This window comes from Leptinotarsa decemlineata, unplaced genomic scaffold (assembly GCF_025532065.1).
Source record: "Leptinotarsa decemlineata unplaced genomic scaffold, Ldec_3_MD MMD2_tig00000157_RagTag_RagTag, whole genome shotgun sequence".
Classification (NCBI taxonomy): Eukaryota; Metazoa; Arthropoda; class Insecta; order Coleoptera; family Chrysomelidae; genus Leptinotarsa; species Leptinotarsa decemlineata.
Window position 1 is genome coordinate 601641 of NW_027412543.1, and position 16538 is coordinate 618178.

The window sequence follows — 16538 nt, forward strand, 5'->3', positions numbered from 1 at the left end:
CCATATATTTCAGACGATGTTAATTCACTTTAACAGTTGTACAAAAAATGTTGTTTTTATTTCGTGTATAAAATTCGTGTTTTCATGCCACATTCGAGAGTATTTTTGGCTTCGACCTGTGATATGGGCCAAATATTGACACACTCCTTTTCCGCACTCAATACAAAAATAACTATTGAGAATTTCACATATGCGCCTGGAGAACGTATGGAAGACGTCAGGGCCTCTGCATGAGAATATCCAGTTTGCTTGACACGACGATCATCAGATTTGTTTTGGATGTTTCTCCCGAACGAGAGATTGTCCTGTATGTAGAGGCCCAACTTTTGGGACGAATATTCGAGACACTAGAAGTACCTTGCAAGGTCGATCCATAGTATCTCACGAAATATTGTGCAAATTTACATAGTTCTCAGATATATCTTTTCGGGTTATACTACCACCAATGAAATCAACATCCATCTTCTTGAATACAACTTGAAATTGGAACAACTACGATCAAACAAGTCGAAAAGTCTAACACGCGACTTGCTAACAAACCGTCTATTGTAAAAACACAGAAAGACCACTGGATGTTGTGAAATTGTATTTCAAGTATTGATATCATCGAAAATGAAAAAGAGAAGTATTACTTAGTTATTTTGGGCTAACTTTTTCAGACAGGAAAAATTTCTGTATTCGATTTTACTGAAAACATTAAATACTATTTTCAGCTATAATATCCCAAGGACATTGATAACTAACGAAATAATTTTATCACAGTTTTCGAAAGCACGTTATTTGGTAACATCCCGACGCCGAAGACGGAGGGATGTTACCTAAAATAACGTGCTTGAGGAAGTTGTGATAAAATTATGAGTTATTTATCAATGTTCGAGGGATATTCGGTGAGAAAATTTTTTGCAATTCGAACAAAATTATTTATTGAACACACAGTTATTAAAAGAACAATTCGTATAATGATATTCCGTTGATCTTGCTGTATTTGCCTCGGTTACTGCATAGGTGTTTCCACGCATACTATTGATTATTTGGTTATGATGTTCCTGATCAATATTCAAATAAGGTTTTATGGAATTTCCATTATTGTGCCCAGTAATTTTCAACAATTGCTGTTCTTGAACTCCACTCTCAGCTAGTTGACTGACTGCAGTTGCTCTATTAGAGTGATTGGTTATTTTCCTCTGTTTCGTATCCAAGCCAATTGCTTCAGCAGAAGATTTCGTCCATCCGTTGATTATATTTCTACCCAGAGGCATATTGTCATACCAGTTATCGCTTCCTGTCTTCCAGTGACGATTTGGCCTTAAAAATAGTCTATTTGTCTTGATATTTGTGCCTCGTTTTGATAATAGTTTAATGAATAATCTGACAGGACAAGCATTGTTATCACTATTTTGAACTAACCATTTGCTAGAGGCGCAGTTCTTTGAATCCCCTTGGCAGGTTTTACTGAAAATTGGATTATATTCTATCCTATTAGTTGGAGATCCATTGTTGTCCTTTTCGATATGAAAATAATCAACTAAGCAAGCAGCACCTTCACCACCTCTCCAAGCCAATTCCACCGCTGCTATGTGATAAAATTTGCGTAGGAGTCCTATAGGGGTATTTTCATCCCAAAAGTTTATAATTTTACTCATTTCATTTGAAGTTAATGGTACTGAGCTTGTTTTGCGTTTAGTGGGATCTGTTTGTAAATTTCTTCGTGCTGCGTCGCGTGCATTCCGCGCTTGTTTTAATGCAACACTTTTAAAGGGGTCTAGCATGATATTATACTCCTTGTAATACTTTTCTTGTAATGATTTGCTTGTTATATTCCATACGGTTTTAACAGTAGCCTCCTTAAACTCTGTGCTATCCATTTTTCTCATATTAATCGCCCAATCCTTGAGTATTAATGCAAGCTCTTCGAGAGTACGATTTCCATCCAATTCATATTTTCTGGCGTCACAAAACTCCATAAATATTTTCCAAGTGTATTTTTTACTATTGACAGTATTTTTTGGTGTATTTTCTTCAATGATTTTGTCAATTGCCGCATCATTTTGAACACCAAAGCGAGGAAGTGACATTTTCGAAATAAATTGAATTACTGAAATGTCAAACAACTTTATTGTGTTGGTTGCTTAGCAATATCATGACATAAGTGATAACTAACCGTGAAAACTATCCATGGGTAGTTATCAGTGTAATGATGGTTTCATTGGTTATTTCGACACACATGACTAGAAATAGACAAATTTGATAGGATAATTTTTTTGGCAAAAAATTTTCGAAACAACAGTCGTTTGAAAGCGATAACGCGGTAACTCATCGGGACAAAAACTACGTCAAGATGTATATTTTCAATATATTTCAGACGATGTAAATTTACTCAACAGTTGTACAAAAAATGTTGCTTGTATTTCGTGTATTAAATTCGTGGTTTCATGCCACATTCGAGAGAATTTTTGGCTTCGACCTGCGGTCTGGGCCAAATATTGACACTCTTCTTTGGCACTCAATACAGAAATGACTATAAAGACTATTTACATATTCATATTCGCCAGGAGAACGTTTGGAAGACGATATAGCCTCTACATTAGAATGTCCAGTTTGCTCGACAAAACGGTTATCAGATTTGTTTTGGATGTTTCTCCCGAACGGGAGATTGTTCTGTATGTAGAGGTCCAACTTTGGAACAAATATTCGAGATACTAGAAGTACCTTGCTAAAATGCTAGCAACGGCTATCAAATCCGCCAAAAAGGTCGATACATAGTATCTCACGGAATATTGTGCAGAAATGCATATTTCTCAGATATATCTATTCAGGTTATACTACCACCATTGAAAACATCCATCTTCTCAAATATAAATTGAAATTGAAGCAACTACGATCAAACATGTCAAAAAGTCTAACACGCGGCTTGCCAACAAACCGTCTATTGTAACAACACAGAAAGACCACTGAAATTGTATTGCAGGTATTGATATCATCAGATATGAAATGAATGAGAAGAGAAGTATTACTTATTTGGGCTGAGTTTTTTCATGCAGAAAAAAATTCTGTATTCGATTTCACTGAGAACATTCAATACTATTTCAAGAGAAAAGTCGTTTGAAAGCGATAACGCGATAACTTATCTTTACAAAAATAACGTCAAAATGTCTGTATTCCATATATTTCAGACGATGTAAATTCACTAACAGTCGTACAAAAAATGTTGTTTCTATTTCGTGTATAAAAATCGTGTTTTCATGCCACATTCGTGAGTATTTTTGACTTCGACCTGCGGTATGGGCCACATATTGACACACTCCTTTTCTGCACTCAATACAAAAATAAATATTGAGACTTTTTACATATTCGCCAGGAGAACGTTCTGGAGACGGCATAGCCTCTACATTAGAATGTCCAGTTTGCTTGACAAAACGGTTATCAGATTTGTTTTGGATGTTTCTCCCGAACGAGAGATTGTCCTGTATGTAGAGGTTCAACTTTGGAACAAATATTCGAGATACTAGAAGTACCTTGCAAAAATGCTAGCAACGGCTATCAAATCCGTCAAAAAGTCGATCCATAGTATCTCACGGAATATTGTGCAGAAATGCATATAACTCATGAATATTTATTCGGGTTATACAACCACCATTGAAATCAACATCCATCTTCTCAAATATAAATTGAAATTGAAGCAACTACGATCAATCAAGTCAAAAAGTCTAACACGCGGCTTGCCAAAAAACCGCCTATAGTAACAACACAGAAATACCACTGGATGTTGTGGAATTGTATTGTAAGTATTGATATCATCAAATATAGGATAAATGAAAAAGAGAAGTATTACTCAGTCCTTTTTGGGATAAGTTCTTTCAGACAGGAAAAATTTCTGTAATCGATTTTACTGAAAACATTGAATACTATTTTCAAGACAACAGTCGTTCAGAAGCGATAACGTGATAACTTACTGGGACAAAAACTACGTCAAGATGTATGTATTCAATATATTTCAGACGATGTAATTTCACTTTAACAGTTGTTCAAAAAATGTTGTTTGTATTTCGTCTATAAAATTCGTGTTATCATGCCACATTCGAGTGTATTTTTGGCTTCGACCTGCGGTCTGGGCCAAATATTGACTCTCTTTTTCCGCACTCAATACAGAAATAACTATAAAGACTTTTTACATATTCGCCTGGAGAACGTTTGGAAGACGTCATAGCCTCTGCATTGGAATGTCCAGTTTGCTCGACAAAACGGTCATCAGATTTGATTTGGATGTTTCTCCCGAACGAGAGATTGTGCTGTATGTAGAGGTCCAACTTTGGAACAAATATTCAAGATACTAGAAGTACCTTGCAAAAATGCTAGCAACGGCTATCAAATCCGCCAAAAAGGTCGATCCATAGTATCTCACGAAATATTGTGCAAATTATCATATTTCACAGATATATCTATTCGGGTAATACTAACACCGATGGAATCAACATCCATATTCTTGAATATAACTTAAAATTGGAAAAACTACGATCAAACAAGTCAAAATTCCAACACGCGGCTTGCCAACAAACCGTCTATTGTAACAACACAGAAAGACCACGGGATGTTGTGAAATTGTATTTCAAGTATTGATATCATCAAATATAAAATGAATGAAAAAGGAAAGTATTACTTATTTATTTTGGGCTAAGTTTTTTCATGCAGAAAAAAATTGTGTATTCGATTTCACTGAAAACAACCAATACTATTTTCAAGACGAAAGTCGTTTAAAAGCGATAACGCGATAACTTATCTGGACAAAACTAACGTCAAGATGTATGTATTCCATATATTTCAGACGATGTTAATTCACTTCAACAGTTGTACAAAAAATGTTGTTTGTATTTCGTGTATGAAATTCTTGTTTTCATGCCACATTCGAGAGTATTTTTGGCTTCGACCTGCGGATTGGCCAAATATTGACACACTTATTTTCCGCACTCAATACAGATATAAATATTGAGACTTTTCACATATGCGCCTGGAGAACGTATGGAAGACGTCATAGCCTCTGCATCAGAATGTCCAGTTTGCTTGACACGACGGTCATCAGATTTGTTTTGGATGTTTCTCCCGAACGAGAGATTGTCCTGTTTGTAGAGACCCAACTTTTGGGACAAATATTCGAGATATTAGAAGTACCTTGCAAAAATGCTAGCAACGGATATCAAATTCGCAAAAAATGGTCGATCCATAGTATCTCACGAAATATTGTGCAAATTTAGATAGTTCTCAGATATAACTTTTCGTGTATTACTACCACCAATGGAATCAACATCCATCTTCCTGAATATAACTTGAAATTGGAGCAACTACGATCAAACAAGTCGAAAAGTCCAACACCCGTCTTGCCAACAAACCGTCTATTGTAACAACACAGAAAGACCACTGGATGTTGTGAAATTGTATTTTGAGTATTGATATCATCAAGGATAGAATGAATGAAAAAGAGAAGTATCACTTAGTTATTTTGGGCTAAGTTTTTTCAGACAGAAAAAATTTCTGTATTCGATTTTACTAAAAACATTGAATACTATTTCTAAACAGTCGTTTGAAAGCGATAACGCGATAACTCATCGGGACGATGTAAATTCACTTTAACAGTCGAACAAAAAAAGTTGTTTGTATTTCGTGTATAAAAACACTCGTTTTCTGCACTCAATACAGAAATAAATATTAAGATTTTCTACATATTCGCCAGGGAAACGTTTGGAAGACGTCATAGCCTCTACATTAGAATATCCAGTTTGCTTGACAAAACGGTTATCAGATCAGTTTTGGATATTTCTCCCGAACGAGAGATTGTGCTGTATGTAGAGGTCCAACTCTGAAACAAATATTCGAGATACTAGAAGTACCTTGCAAAAATGCTAGCAACGGCTATCAAATCCGCCAAAAAGGTCGATCCATAGTATCTCACGGAATATTGTGCATAAATGTATATTTCTCAGATATATCTATACGGGTTATACTACCACCATTGAAATCAACATCCATCTTCTCAAATATAAATTGAAATTGAAGCAACTACAATCAAACAAGTCAAAAAGTCTAACACGCGGCTTGCCAACAGTAACAACACAGAAAGACCACTGGATGTTGTGGAATTGTATTGTAAGCATTGATATCATCAAATATAGGATGAATGAAAAAGAGAAATATTACTTAGTCATTTTGGGCTGAGTTCTCTCAGACAGGGAAAACTTCTGTAGTCGATTTTACTGAAAACATTGAATACTATTTTCAAGACAACAGTCGTTCTGAAGCGATAACGTGATAACTTAACTGGACAAAAACTACGTCAAGATGTATGTATTCAATATATTTCAGACGATGTAAATTCACTATAACAGTCGTACAAAAAATGTTGTTTGTATTTCGTGTATAAAATTCGTGTTTTCATGCCACATTCGAGAGTATTTTTTACTTCGACCTGCGGTATGGGCCGAATATTGACACTATTTTTCCGCACTCAATACAGAAGTGACTATAAAGACTTTTTACATATTCGCCTGGAGAAAGTTTGGAAGACGTCATAGCCTCTGCACTAGAATGTCCATATCCATTGGATGTTGTGAAATTGTATTGTAATTATTGATGTTATCAAGGATAGAATGAATGAAAAAGAGAAGTTTTACTAAGTTATTTTGGGCTAAGTTTTTTCAGACAGGAAACATTTCTATATTCGATATTACTGAAAGCATTGAAAACTATTTTCAAGACAACAGTCGTTCAAAAGCGATAACGCGATAACTTATCGGGACAAGATGTATGTCTACGTCAAGATGTATGTATTCAATATATTTCAGACGATGTTAATTCACTTCGACGGTTGTACAAAAAATGTTGTTTGTATTTCGTGTATAAAATTCGTGTTTTCATGCCACATTCGAGAGAATTTTTGGCTTCGACCTGCGTTGTGGACCGAATATTGACACAATTCTTTTATGCACGCAATACAGTAATAACTATTGAGACTTTTCACATATTCGCCTGGAGAACGTTTTAAAGACGTCATAGACTCTGCACTAGAATGCCCAGTTTGCTTGACTCAACGGTCATCAGATTTGTTTTGAATGTTTCTCCCGAACGAGAGATTATCTTGTATGTAGAAGCCCAACTTTTGGGACAAATATTCGAGATACTAGAAGTACCTTGCAAAAATGCCAGCAACGGCTATCAAATACGCAAAAAAGGTCGATCCGTAGTATCTCACGAAATATAGGGCAAATTTGCCTTCATATCGTGTTCACTGGGAAGGACTGTCGAATGCAGATGGGAAGGTTTTAAATCTGACTCTGTAGATCATTGAGTAGGAGATTTGAGCCGGTTCTAAGCCTCCCCCACCACTATGACGTATTAATTGCTTTTTTTGTTGTTGTTTAGTGAAGTCAAGGCGATGTGACCTTGAAGCGTCTGGTGTATGGATCGTTCAGAATTTTTTTCCGGTTCTGGGCCTCCCCCCACCACTATGACGTATTATTTGCTTTTTTTTATTGTTAAATAACATCAAGGTGATGTGACCTTGAAGTGTCTGGTGCAGGGATCGTTCAGATTTTTTTTTCATATGAAATTTTGTGTGTGTGTGTGTGTGTGTGACATAGTGACGTAATTACAATTACTTGGTGTGTGGGAATGCACGGTACAGGGTTTACATCCTTCAGTTATGTTCATGAAACATGACCTTGAATATGGAATTCAACTTTGAGATTAGGGAACTAGATTGCATACATGGTAAAGTCAGGGTTTGATATTGTCCTTCATGTGTATTCTGTACCTGTTTGTACAGAATAACCACACGTCTGCATACGACGAAGATCCATCGACTGATGAGCGGTCCTTCTTCACCAGTTTGGACGGTACCATCGTGACAGAGAGCGTATACGTCTGCACTCCGTGAAGTTTCAACGACCACTGTTTGCTTGTATCGCCTTCTGTCAACACATCGAGTTGGAATTGGTGGTGGTGGTGGTGGGGGAGCGCCTGTGTTCGACGCATCGAGTTGGCTTCGACCTTGATCGACCTTGATCTACGTCACACCCTTAATGTACGTCATAAGGTAATAAGGATAAGGCGACTTTGAGGTAGTGTTTTGAGTTTGACTTTGAAAGACTTTCATTCACACTTTATATTTTCACAGCTATTTAGAACAATGTTCAAAGTCGCATAACCTTGGGGGTTGACCTTGAGATTTTTAGTCTGTCTCGGTCACATCAACATTGAAATGACCTCTACATACGTCACATGATGTCGACAAGGTGACTTTGAAGAAGTCTTTTGAGTTCGACGTTGAACGAGCTTTATCTACTTCACACCCTTGAACTATGTCAGAAGGTGATACAGTCAATGTGACTTTGAGATAATGTTTTGGATTTAACCTTGAATGACCTTCATTCACTTCCCATATTTTCACGACATTCATTGATTCATGTGATTATTTTGACTTTGAAATGACCTCTACATACGTCACATAATGTCGACAAGGTGACTTTGAAGAAGTCTTTTGAGTTCGACGTTGAACGAGCTTTATCTACGTCACACCCTTGAACTATGTCAGAAGGTGATACGGTCAATGTGACTTTGAGATAATGTTTTGGATTTAACCTTGAATGACCTTCATTCACTTCCCATATTTTCACGACATTCATTGATTCATGTGATTATTTCGACTTTGAAATGACCTCTACATACGTCACATGATGTCGACAAGGTGACTTTGAAGAAGTCTTTTGAGTTCGACTTTGAACGATCTTCATCTACGTCACACCCTTGAACTATGTCAGAAGGAGATACGGTCAATGTGACTTTGAGATAATGTTTTGGATTTAACCTTGAATGACCTTCATTCACTTCTCATATTTTCACAACCTTCATTGATTCATGTGGTTATTTTGACTTTGAAATGACCTCTACATACGTCACATGATGTCGACAAGGTGACTTTGAAGAAATGTTTTGAATTCGAACTTGAATGACCTTCACCTACGTCACACCCTTGAACTACTGACTGAGAGTAGTGTGACGTACCACGACCACAATCGTATCATATAAAAGACGAGTTGTGATCGTGAACGTCGTCATTCAGTACATGAGAGCGCATCGAGATGAATTCCGAAAAAATCGCAGCTGTAGTTTGAATTTCGCTTTTCTTCTGACAGTGTCGTCTTTCATTAGCATATGAAATTGGATTACGGCTAAAAATATACATTTTCCATCATATAACTTATCTATATTGAATTTTATGAGAAAAATAGTTATGACAAAAGTTGTATGAAATTAAATTCTCAACAATTTTGATTCCTATAATTTTTTTTTCATAAAATCGATATTTTTAGAGAAAGGGTGGAGGTGAAATTTCGTCATTGTATTATCACGTTTATTTTTGACTTTACGAGAAACTTCGTGATGAACAAAGTTGTATAAAATTGAATTTCCTACAATTTCGATCCCATCAATTTTTTTTTAATAGGTTCGATATTTGTATCGATTTAAATCTGAAATAAGTAGGGGGTGAAATCTTATAATGGAATTATCTCATTTATTTTCAATTTCACAAGAAAAATCACAATGATCAAAGTAGTATGAAATGAAATGAAAGACGAGGAATTTTTTTCCACATTGTTTATTCCAAGATTACAACCTGCTTCTTCTAACCTTCCAATATCTACCAAACTAATTTGAATGTTTATCTGTCGTCATCGTCTTCGAATTGAAATTTAGGGAAATAAATGTTGATTATGTCACCATGTCGTCAACTCCTTTCTTGATCCGCTTCTGAAGATCCTTCACACAGTTGCTAATGTGGGCGACTTCCAGCCGGTACTGTTTCGTTGAATCACCCTCAACACGGTACTCCTCATTGACTCCGACGATGTCCTAACTTCCCCTTTCAATGTTGGTTTCCACCTCTGACAGTTCAGCCAGCAAACAACTTTTCCGTTCGACTAGTTGTTCCTGTCGAACCACAAATCGTCGCTTGCGTGTGGCAATCTCTGCCAATCTCTCATCGCTGTCCCGGATCACTAGTAGCTTCGTCTTCCTCTCTCGGCATATTCTGCCGAGTTCGAGCACGTCGTTGACTAAGTTGCAGCTCCTCTGCGGTGTCGGTAAGTCCATCTTGCTACCAGAGGGTGGGACGGAAGTTGTCCCCTGAACAGTTGGCACAGGCATCGGTGGCGGAGATAGTATGGATCCGGCTCTTGGTAGATTATGCGGTCCGGTTGTGGTCTCTAAAGATATCATGGTGGTGGGCATCGGTGGCTGAGGTACTATGGATCCGGCTTTTGGTAAGTTATGCGGCCCGGTTGTGGTCTCTAAAGATGTCATGCTGGTGGGCATCTGTGGCTGAGGTACCATGGATCCAGCTTTTGGTAGGTTATGCGTCCCAGTTGTGGTCTCTGAAGATGTCATGGTGGTGGGCATTGGTGGCTGAGGTACTATGGATCCAGCTTTTGGTAGGTTATGCGGCCCGGTTGTGGTCTCTGAAGATGTCGTGGTGGTGGTTGGCTCAATGTTTAATGCAGTGGATGGCATCTGCGATGCCGTCGGTGGCTGATTTTTCGTATTGACCGTCTCGGACTTTGAAACGGTGGTATCCAACGTAGAAGGGGCTCGCCACAGGGTCGAGGTCATCGGCGGCTGCCGATAAGGATTCGTCTCATCCCATATTTTCATATATTTCCGCAGCTCCGACTGCTTTGGTTTCACCTTCGGCTTCACCTGCTTCGACTTAGCGGCGGACACTCTTTTCTTATTCGATTGGGGGGCAGCAAACTCATTATCGCTACCGTTCGCTGCCTCTCTCTTGTTGGCCCTCTTCGAACCCTTCTCCGCGTCTTTGCTGGTGCTGCTCGTTTCAGAAGAGGGGGTGGTTGAACGAACATCCTCCATTCTGCTACATCCAGGTCTTGGAGTTGTCACCATCACAGGTTCTCCAGGAAGGGGGCTGAGTGGGAGTTAGGAAGTCCACGATATTCTCTGGTAGCTCTGATCCCTGCACCAACACCACGTCTTGCAGGATATTCACCTTACCCTTCTCAGATTTGCCGGTATCAGTGAAAAGAGGCATACTCCAAGCTAGAAATTCACAAAATAATTAGAATGGAATATAATAATAGACAATAATAATATATCTGAAGAATGGTTGGTTGGATAACAGGATCAATTTTTTCTCAAAGAAACAATTGTTTTCTTGCCAACGTTTCGAATTCAATTAAATTCTTCTTCAGGGCTTTGTAATAATGTAGTTTCATAAACATACCTCCCACAAAAACTTATACGACAAGTATCGTTTCTATTACTTACCGAAAAGTAGTTTCTCCGTGTTGATATAACTATTTTGAAAAAACATTAGACATATTAGATACATTTAAAAAATAAAATAAAAAAAATTGCAATACCTTCGATAGAACACCAACGCAAAAGGACATGAATGTATAGACTCCAATTACTTTTGTTACAATGGAACTATTTACAAACAAATTTTTCGAGTTGGTAATGGGTAATTGTATATCAACCATTTGTGCAGATTTGGTCATGGCAGAACTACAAAATATATGCATAAAAAGTTAACAAGCAAAAAAAAAACACCCCAAGACATGCAATCTAATGTAGTGTACAAATTGAACTGTGGAAGGTGTCACAAATGCTATGTTGGTCAAACTGGACGGTATCATAAAACACAAGTTTCAGAACGCATGACAGACTCTGAGAAACTGAATATAAGCAAAAACTCCACAGCCCTGATTGAACATGAAAAAGAATATGCACACAATTTTGATTTTGAACATCCAGCTGTTCTAGATGTTCAACCATATTTATAAAAAAGACTCTTGAGCAAAACACACACACACACACAACCCATCCATATATGAACCATCATGCATCAGATACTTCAAAGGAGGGGGGGGGGGTTAGAACCGGCTCAAATCTCCTACGAGAGATTTTTGAAATAATTTTCCAAACATAACTTCCACAGTAAAATCAATATTATAGGGAATTTGAAATCTAGAACAATTACCATTTCCAATTCTGATTTCCATAACAAAAATCTCAAATTGATTGAGAATTACCTACTACAAATAATTTTTCTGAAGCCCTCATTAGAAAAATAATGACAGAAAGAAGTTCCTCTTCCCAAAATACTGAGGTGAAACCCAAATATCACAAAATGTCATTTATAGAAAATTCATCTGATAAACTTGGAATGATAGTCATAAGCAATCAAATTAAAGTAGCCTTCTTAAATGAAAGTACAGTTGGAAAGCATTTTTTCTTAAATAAAACAAATAAAAAAACACCCCAAGACCTGCAATCTAACGTAGTGTACAAATTGAACTGTGAAAGATGTCACAAATGCTACGTTGGTCAAACTGGAAGATATAATAAAACACGAATTTCAGAACACATGAGAGACTATAAAAAACTGAATATTCGTTTTGAGTGCACCCTCCGATTTTGAAAAATGTTTTGAGTTTACTTACGTATTTCGATGCGTAGATTACGAATCCGAAAGAAAAAAGCTGCGCTCTCATTCATTTACAAAGTTACTTCCTTTCAAAGTTCAGAAAAGGGCAACTTTTCATCTTTCTTTTTCATAAGATAAACTACTTAAAAGCACAAGCGTTTATTGAGTAGGTCACCTTTACACCTTATTCTCCTTTAATTGACACTTTTCAATTCAACAATCAATATTTTTCTTATAAAAACTTAATTGGAAATTGAATACTTGCATCAGTCGTACCAACTATGTCATTAACCTTAAAAACGTAAAATATAGAGATATGTAACCAAAAAAGCAGCTCCGTACATTTTTTAACATTTTTATTGGAAAAATGTTGATTGTTGAAGTGAAAAGTGTCAAGGAAGGAGGAATAAGGTGTAAAGGTGGCCTAGTGAATAAATGCTTGTGTTTTTAAATAGTTTATATGGTTAATGAATATTACTGGAGTTTTTTCCCAACACCAAATCGTTATTTCTACACCTCAACACGTGTTTCGATCACCGAGTGATCATCTTCAAGAGGAAGATAAAACTATAAACTACTCAAAACTAAAGCTATTTATGCTATTCAGGTACATCATACAGGTAGGTAATCAGTATTACCACCCAAACAAGTGTACCACCCTAAATTAATTTTACAAGAAACCGTTAGTAGCAGCCACTAACGGTTTCTCGAGGGGTATTGTAGATGACATAATTAGGAAAAAGAAGTTTAGGTTGAGAATGAACGAAATCTCGACTTTCAGAAAGGACAAAAACCAAGATAAATACATCTCAGTTCCATACCACCAATATACGAAGAACTTTGGAAATATTTTCAAGGAACTAGGTATGAAGGTGGTTTTTAAATCATACACTGCAGAGCCTTTTGGGAAGTCCAAAAGACAAAGTCGAGAATTCGGAAAAGTCTGGAATTTACGAAATTGAATATAAGGAATGCGATGCAAAATATTATGGACAGACAAAAAGATCTTTTCAAGTCAGATATTAGAAACATATAGCACACTTAAAATATGGAAGACCTGAAAAATCAGCAGTCACCCATCATATTTTGCAACAAAACCATTTCATAAACTTCAGTTCTTTAAGATTAGTTAGACAAGTTAACAACAACAGGCAACTAGATGCCTATGAGAGTGTAGAAATGAGTGAACATAATAATATTATGAATAACGATAACGGACCAATACCAAATATCATACTGTATAGCTTGTTGAAATAATATTGTTGGGTTTACTGATTACTACAGAAAGACACATTGTAAATATATTTAGATATGCAATATTGTGAAACTAATTTCATATAGCTGATATTTGTTCTATATATAGCTGTAACATTTAAACATACATAAGGACATATTGTAAAATAATAGAAAGGCCAATTGTAAAATTAATTTAGGGTGGTACACTTGTATGGGTGGTATTACTGATTACCTACCTGTATGATGTACCTGAATAGCATAAATAGCTTTAGTTTTGAGTAGTTTCTAGTTTTATCTTCCTCTTGAAGATGATAACTTGGTGATCGAAACACGTGTCGAGGTGTAAAAATAACGATTTGGTGTTGGGCAAAACTCCAGTAATATTCATTACTACATCAAAGGTTCCAAACAGTACATCACAAGTTTATATGGTGAAAAAGAAGGCTGAAAAGTTGCCCTTATCTGAACTTTGAAGGCCGTTACTTTGTAAATAAGGGAGAGCGCCGCTTTTTTCTTTCGGATTCGTAATCTACGCATCAAAATACAGAAGAACACTTAAATCGCCGGGTACCCTCAAATCGAATATTTACCCAATTACTTTAAGAATAGTATTGGAAAACTTGAGTTCTGGGTTAAAATAATCACCAATAACGCCTTATCTTAAGGTTTGTACTAGATAAATATATTTTTGGTCGTAGAAAATAGCGTAACTCAAAATATTAATCGATAAATTTTCCAAAAAAGTGTTTTTTTAAATTGATCTAGTTATTAGAGAGTCGCACTGTAGATATTTCAATTTATAGAAACACTGTACTATTTCTCCATGGCATAAAACGTATTATCTAGCGAATATCTGAAAATTTTGAGATCTTTGAATTTTTCATTGTTTGTACATTCATTTGCTTTCGTAAATTATAGATATTGTAATGCAATGCAGAATTTCGACATCGACATTGGCCAATGTTTGGTATGGTCTATTACATTCTACACCAGAAGTAGGTATGTTTTTTTTTGTACAGGATACAAGTGTCTTCCTTGGAAATAATATCAATGTATTCTTCACCTTGGATATTATTTCCTGGAAAGTAGGCATATTTCAATTCGATAAGTAGAACACCTAGATAATTTACCCCTTCTGTTGCAATGTTTTTCATTTTTTTTAAATGTATCTAATATGTCTAATGTTTTTTAAAATAGTTATATAAACACGGAGAAACTACTTTTTAGTGAGTAATTCAATTAACCTTATTATTTCTTATAAAATTGAAACGATACTTATCATATAAACTTATGAAACTACGTTGTTATAGAGCCCTGAAAAGAATTCGAAACGTTGGCAAGAAAACAATTGTTTTTAGAGAAAAAATTGATCTTGTTACCCAACCAACCAATCTTCAGAAAAATTATTGGTTCACTGAATTAGTTAACTGATTAATAATATACTTACAGTTTCGATTCTAGATTATGACCACAACAGAACACTCAAAAATTAATTTGGAAGATATAAGGTTAGAAGAAACAGTTTGAATGATGCTAGCTTTCGACTAGACACACTTTTATATCTAAACCACACCTAACCTCCCTCCACATATCACCCCTACTTCATCTAATACTGGAGCTGAATACTTCATGAAAAAAATTGTGATCGATAATGTTGTATAAAATTGAATTTCCTACAATTTCAACTCTATAATTTTTGTTTTTCGTATGATCGATTTTTATTATTTGAACCTGATAAAAACTTTGTAACATTACAATCATAATAAATCTCATCTTCACCACATATCTCACTTCCCCCACAAAAGTTATTATAATTCTTGTGTGAATTGAATGGGTTATATTTTTAGGAGTGATTAATTTTTGGAAAGAAAGTTTTTGGCTTTCTACTACTCCATCTCGATACATGAAATTAGGGAATCTTCCAAAGAAAGGATTACTTCTTTCCTTTCTTTGGAAGATTCCCTAATTTTATGTATCGAGATGGAGTAGTAGAAAGCCAAAAACTTTCTTTCCCAAAAATCCTTGTGTGTATTAAACATTCATACTCACTCACTATAAAATAATCGTGAGTCAAACCATAATGATCAAAGTTGAATGAAATTGAATTTTCAACAATTTTGAAGGAATTTTCATATCCTTTTATGCGAATAAATTCGATAGAACTATTATTATTATTATAAAAATTAATCCACAATAATATTATAGAAAATACAAATGGGTACAAAAAATTACTTAGTGATCTAAATGAGGTTGTCAAACAATTATAGCCTACATTTTGGTATGTCGTCCTCCACGTTCAATACAAATTATGGTTCCTCTACTGACATCTGTAACTGCATTTTCAATAAATCGAGGATTTATATTTGCACAGCACTCGCGAATGGTATTTTTCCAGATGTTGTATGTCAGTAAATGGTCTACTTCGATACACTTTTTGTTTCAGGTAATACACAAGAAAAAGTCTAAAGGCGTCAAGTCGGGTGATCTAGGTGGTCTAGTGTTCCCAGTTACGTCCATAACTTTGTCTCTGAACATTTGTTGGAGGGACTATTTTACAGTATTGTATTGGTGCGCCATCAAGCTGAAACCATAGGTCGTATTTGATACTTAAAGATTTATCTAAAACTTCACTAACCTCATTATTTGAAAGGTTGAGATAATCGACGGATGATAAATTTTCCCTAAAGAAAAAAGACCCAATTATTTGGTCGTAAAGTATCCCACACACCATACATTAGTATTCGACACTACCATGGCATGCATTTTATTCGTCAAGATCTACTTAAAACTTTATTCGACGTGATTAGGCAAT

General features: G+C 35.8%; 1 long non-coding RNA gene across 1 annotated transcript; it reads right to left on the minus strand.

Annotated features, from left to right (window-relative positions):
* Positions 1–906: 906 nt before the first annotated feature.
* LOC141481311 (uncharacterized) lies at positions 907–2305 on the minus strand. Its single transcript, XR_012464883.1, has 2 exons — positions 1408–2305; positions 907–1305 (listed from the first exon to the last, which is right to left on the minus strand). It is a non-coding gene; the product is annotated as an uncharacterized lncRNA (long non-coding RNA).
* Positions 2306–16538: the final 14233 nt, after the last annotated feature.